General features: G+C 34.6%; 1 long non-coding RNA gene across 1 annotated transcript in view; it reads left to right on the top strand.

Moving 5' to 3' along the window:
• The first annotated feature begins 242 nt into the window (after nucleotides 1-242).
• The window catches only part of LOC111085667, a 70,297-nt gene continuing 63,847 nt past the window's right edge, over nucleotides 243-6,692 (top strand). Inside the window, exon 1 of the long non-coding RNA XR_002610481.1 lies at nucleotides 243-2,026. This is a non-coding gene — a long non-coding RNA (uncharacterized LOC111085667). The remainder of the gene's footprint in view (nucleotides 2,027-6,692) is intronic.

A 6,692-nucleotide genomic window follows, 5' to 3' on the forward strand; every position in this document is an offset into this window, starting at 1 on the left:
AGCACATTCTATGCTAATATATTCAAACAAATCACATACATATAGATATGGTTACATATTACACAGATGTACTATTTCTTTCAGTCACTCAATGCTGTAACTTGCGTTTTCTTTCTCTCTCCACTCTTTAATGGTAAGATTTATTTTCACACTCGTTCCGCAACAGTATTTATGAATGCAGCAGTCGCAACCGTAATCCAAGCCCTTCCCCGCTTTTTATCTCCTTGCTCCCTTCCAGAATATGTTTATCAAAACAAAGAGGCCTTTTTAAAATGTATGAACATTTGATGGAATTGCATGAGATGGAATCAGGTCTTAGTTCTCATCCCGGACTCCACTTGCTATTCAGAAGCCAACTACGATACGGGACCAGAGTTGGAGCCTAGCCTTATTATGATGTCCAAGTTTTCCCTGCTGTCAGTATTGTGAGCATTAACCGGCCTCTGCTGCTTTAATTCATTCACTTAACTGACTCCTTCCACGCCTTCGCTTCTGCTCCATATAAACTTGATAATTATCTGCCAGCAATGGCCCTATTGCAATGCAGATGAACCGATACTTGCATATAATTACAAACGAATACAAGAAACGTCGTGCGCGTCTTTCACCATCATTGCCCGGCTTGCTGCCGAGTAAGATAGAGCCAGTAAAGCACGAGGAAACAGCGCCTTCATCTGATCGGTCTGACTATTCTCCGGGCAGGTTGCCGGAAGTTCTCTAAGAGACTTGCGACAAAACGTTATAGCTTGCGGCGTATCTGGTAGCAATGGTAAGTCATTTCCAGGACCGTAACTTTAGACTGTCCAAAGCAGGATTTATCCATTGGTTATGATTAACACAAGATATGTAGTTCTACCTGAACAGGAAGCCCAAGAAAAAAGCCATTAGTTAGGCGGACATGTCATAAAACTCTACTAAGGTAGATTTGTCGGTGATGTATATAAACAATCATGAAATTAGTATTCAACCAATAAGAGACAAAAAAAACAGGTATAATTATCGGGGTTTTTCAGTTCTTAAAGAAACAAATAGAATTGTGTTTAAAAGAAGCTTCCCAACCAAATAACATTGTATTTACATAATAGTAAATATTATTAATATTTTAGCTGCTAGGTTAATACTTAAAAATAATGTAATCAAAAAGTGTTGTACGTGACTGGAAATTATCGTTTCTGACAGATAAGTAGTGTTTTGGTTGTAAACAGCGTTTGGTTGAATAATTACGTCATAGTGGAATTACATAGAGGAGTCGCATTTGATAATGAACAAATACTTCAATTGATGCGGAACAACAAGGATAATGGCCATTTAACATGGAACAATGTAGAGAAATTCAACCGACACTAAATAAAAGGAATAAAACATAAATAACACGACATTGAACAGCATGAAGAATAATCAACCGACAAGAAACAACGTGGAGAAAACTAAAGTGAAGACAGACGATATCAAGAAATGCTAAGTGATACGGTGAACATGAAGAAAGGTCAGCTAATATAATACAGCATGAAGAAAGTTCATCTGGTGTGAGAATTGAAGGAAGAAAGTAGACACAACTTCACCCTGTGAAGAACAATCTGAAAAATGATAAACTAGAACGAAAAATGTGTGGAACAAAAACTCAATAACAACGTTGCAACGTGAAGAATTAATTACCTGATACGGAACGACATACTGAAATTAAACTAATGGATGAGCATACAAAAAAAAACTGATAAAATAACATGTAAAAAGTACAACTGGCGTGGTATAACGCAGAAAACAGTTCAACCAAAGTTGAAGAATATAGTAAAAAAATCAAACAATAAGAAAATATATCAACAAAACTACATAGAAAATTCAAATGACGCTGAGAAATGTTAAGGCTGGTCAACACATCATGGAAATGTAAACTAATAAATGGAAAAAATATAAAACAACTGAAAAGTAACAGAGACGAAACGAATAGTACGAAAACTAGACGAACGGAATTGTACGAGATACGACCATGAGATGGTTCAGTATATACACTAGCAGTCTTTTTCAGGTCAGTCCAAACTTGTTTTCCTCAACTCCATAGCCTGAGATTTGTACATGAAAATACTGATATTTTAACGTTAAGTTATTCAACTTAGATTTATACAGCTGAATTTGTGAGTTATACCGCAGAACTTATTATTATTTATTTTTTGAAATAAGTCTGCTGAACATTTGTATTATCGGTATATATAGAAGTTAGGATACTCTCTATTTTGTACTATAAGTTTTTTAAAGTTATTCTCCCTTCTTATTTGATTTTATTCTGCTTAAGACTTTGATTGTCATCTTTTTTGAATTGAAGTTAATTAATTGTTATAATGAGCTTGTCCTTGATGTAAAATTTTAATTTTGCTTCGGCTCGAAATGTGTTTTTCGTTCATACTATTTTTTCAAAGCATAAAAAATCATATGAGAACATTATCGTTATCAGGGACGCTTAGTGTGATCAGAGCTTTCAGTTATCGAGTTGCTTAGTGCTCCTCTCCAAAGATCGTTTCAGCCATCTGAAACTGGCAAATTGTACACATTTGGAAACAAGTTATGGCTATGTATAGTGTGGGATGAAAGGTAGAACTGGATCGTAGGTCACTATTACGATTGTCTTTTGTAATCCAACCGGCCTTATGAACCCTAGTATTGGCGAAAGGCCTCGTCGGCACTGCATATGGCAAATAGAGTGTGGTTGATATATCATGGTCTAATTTCCTTTCCTTTCACTCATGGTTTCTTACAATTACCAATGTACTTTTCTCTCGTTGTCGTTGTGGTTTGTTGACCTACTCTGGGAACTGGAAGACTAGTTTGCTGGTTTGTCATTTCTGGTGAATGATAATAAAGTTAATTACATAAAATAATAATAATCAGTGTTGAAACTAAACTTAAGTAGGCGTATAATTTGACTAATTTTCTGAGCGGCAAATTGCACACTCCGCTCTGTCCTTGGTGAAAGCCCAACAGATCCGGTGAAAGTCTACAAGTAAAAGTGAGCTCTCAGTCCATAATGGATTTTCTTTTTGAAGCTCTTATAATGTACTTTAAACATTTTACCTTAAAAGTTTTGCAAGTTATTCTAATGAAACTGCCCTCCTCCGTCTTTTTTCTTTTGAAAACACGCACAAATTGTCTAAAAATGAACAAATTCTCTGCAAGGATTTTCAGTAGCGTTCATTCTCTAACAAATTGTTATAAGACATGTGAGTGAATCGGAAGTAAGGAGATGTATCAATAGAGTCGAGAAACTTGGCAGAAATGGCAAAGCAGTTGCGTCACTTCTTGTTCAAAGCAATCCATTTCACAGTAGAGATGTAGTTAAGGTTTCTACTGTCTAAAATTGGTACATTTAACGCATTAAATCTAATAACAGTATTAACTTTTGCTTCTACGGAAAACTATATTCTACATAAAGATTATTTTAACTATGAAATACTTCTCTAAATGAGGCTTAAGTGCTTATTCTAACCTTAATATAAACCGAGAGTTAAATGGTGTCAACCAGAAAAGAGCGGGAAACTGAAGCAGTAGCAATATCTTTCATTCAAAACACCAAACGACTCAAACATGAACAACCACTTCATGAACGTAATAAATAATTATATAAAACCGATCGTAGTATATATACACCACACCGCTAAGGACACTCAACACATTAACATAACATGACTATACAATAAAACAATCCATCATGTAGCAGAAGTACAAGAAAACATAAAACTTTTGAAAAACAAAGCACCAGGACGAGACACAATTCAAAACATATTACTCAAGAAAGGCCCTTTGAGATTATTATAACATCTCACATCTTTATACAACTTATCTCTAAAAACAGGATACATACCAACCGCTTGGAAACAGGTCAATGTTCTTATGTTCCAGAAGGAAGGAAAGTCAGCGAATAATCCGGAAAACTGTAGACCCATAAGTCTAACCAGCAATTTAATAAAACTGTTTGAAAAAATCATAAATAGTAGACTCATAAATTACCTTGAAACTAAGTCAATACTCCTGGAAATACAAAATGTTTTGTGGAAAGCAAGAAAAACAACAGATCATCTCATAAGATTAACGGAATAAATAATACACGGCTTTAATAAAAAAACAATGTACAGTCGCATGCTTCCTAGATGTTGATAAAACATTCGATAAAGTATAGCACAACGAACTCAGATACAAACTGTCTAAATTGGGACTCCCAATAGAAATTATTCGCTGGGTTTCTAGCTTCCTAGAAGATAGAAGCATCAGAGTGAATGTTGAGAGCACCTACTCCGAGTGCTGCACTCTGAAGACGGGTGTCCCTCAAGGAGGAGTACTTAGCCCTACCCTGATTATCATGTATCTCAACGACATGCTTTTGAAAGACCCAAACCACACTTTTTGCTCACAGTTTGCAGAATATGATGCAATCTGGAAGAATGTCTCAAACCCAACAACAGCAACATACAACCACTACTAAACGAAATAGAACTGTACTACAATAAGTGAATAATTAAAATAAATGCGCACAAAGCACAAGTCATATTATTTACAAAATCATATATAAGACAAGCAAATTAATACTAGATATATATCTAGACGGGACTTTCTTGCACGTAGAAACATCAGCAAAATTCATAGGGATTACATTTGACTCAAAATTAAACTGGATACCAAACATTAATAGCATAAAAACCAGAATTTGGAAAAAAGTGAGTTATCTTAGGAGTCTTACTGGCAACAAATAAGGAGCTTCACCAGAAAACCTATTAAACATTTACAGAACACACATAAGACCAGTCGTAGAATATGCCTGTATAACATGGATAAATGTATAAAAAAACACATCAACAAACTAAGGCAAATAGAAAACTATATTTAACGAAAGCATATAGAGTCCCACGATCTACACACTTAGTATTCCTATACAACTATTCAAACATGCCAACTCTATCAGACAGACTCCTGGATAACTTGCTTCAATATCATAAGAAAAATATTAATAAAAATGAACTGATGAGCAAACTAGAGAGTTACATAATACATGATGAACCAAGCCCTAAGTACCTATCCCCTCTTAACATCATAAATAAGAATCTTACAGGTCAAACAGTGCTAAGTTAACTGAATCATAGACACAAACGTAGCTCTATTTTAAAAGGGTTTTGTATGTAAAAATAGGATTATGTGTGTGTATATGACTGCTAAGCGGAACTGTATTGTGAACACGGACTAATAGTGCGGTCATGCATAACTGAAGCTAGTAAAAATACACGAATTAATTTTACCCCATGAATTAGACGTGGAACATAAAGGGTGTGTTAATTAAAACTGCGGTCAATGGACAAAGTTTAACATACTGTGATTAATGCAACTAGGTAACAAAGGTTATTACTTAGGATTCAGTAACAGTGCAAAAAAAACAACAACAAAAACAATTCCTGAGAGGGAGGAACAGGTCAACGCTGAACCTGACCCTCCCTGGTCCAAAACATGGACCGAATTCCGATGAAGTAGAAGAAGAAGTCCATATTGTATCTGGATATTTTCTTTCTGTATATTTGCGTTATTATGCCAAACAATCCAAAATGCGTAAAATTTTATCTGCAATTTTTGACTTCTAGAATTTTATTGTGGTGTGAGTTTTGTTCAAACTCAACTATTTACAATAGCTACTGCAGTAACAATATAGGGGTTATTCTATAAAATATATTTATTTTTCAATATATGGAAAAATTTCATATTAATTTTGTTTCCATTTGGACTACTAAGTTAGCATGCCAAGTTAGAATGGTCTGGATTGGTCAACTCGTTTAAGAGGAGATGTGTCTACAGATAGACGGAAAGTTTTCCTTGATATTGGATACTTACCGCACCGGTATGGCTTCACATGTATAGCGAATATGTGAAAAACGCCTGTACCCCAAATTTTATACTCAGAGATTGACAGAGCTGGAAAAAATAAAATAAATAATGTATTGTTTGTAATTCTAACTCCAAAATACTAATTTGAAAACTGACTTAAATATAATTAATATTAATTACAATTCACTTACTTAACCTAGCCCACACCATAACAATTGTTTTTCATGAAAATTGATGTGATATACGTGTATGTATATATAGCATATAAACTAATACTTTGTCTGTCGTGTCCCCGCCGACTGATGAACCCTGGTATTGGACGAAAGTCCTCGTCAGCACTGCATGTGGGAGATGTAGTGTGGTTAATATGTTTTTTGTTTGCTTTCTCTCGTTGGTTTTTAGAATTAGTACAACGTATAATAAGTGAATTTGTCAAGCTCTTAATTTTTAATTTTTATAAGACCAAAGCCACATTGGTCTATCTGATGTGTCCACCACAGGGAATCAAGCGACGGATTTTAGCGATGTAAGTCCGTAAGCTTTCCGCTGTCAAGTACAAACGTCTTCCTTAATAGCTCCTAAATAGAAAGAGTCATAACCGTAATAGTTGTAAACTGTAAAATCCTAATATTTTCTAAAAAAATGTCCAGCTTCAACTAAAAATATGCTTAATTTATTAAATGTGACAATAATTCACTCAGTAAAGTATTCAGCTCCAAAGTAAAAACAAAAATGAAGCAGAAAAGGACTTTTATTTTATATTAGGTCGTCAAGAAATTAATGTCGCGTTTTGGAACACTTTCATTAACCACCCCCCAAAAAACGTACATCATGTA

This window comes from Limulus polyphemus, unplaced genomic scaffold (assembly GCF_000517525.1).
Source record: "Limulus polyphemus unplaced genomic scaffold, Limulus_polyphemus-2.1.2 Scaffold541, whole genome shotgun sequence".
NCBI lineage: Eukaryota > Metazoa > Arthropoda > Merostomata > Xiphosura > Limulidae > Limulus > Limulus polyphemus.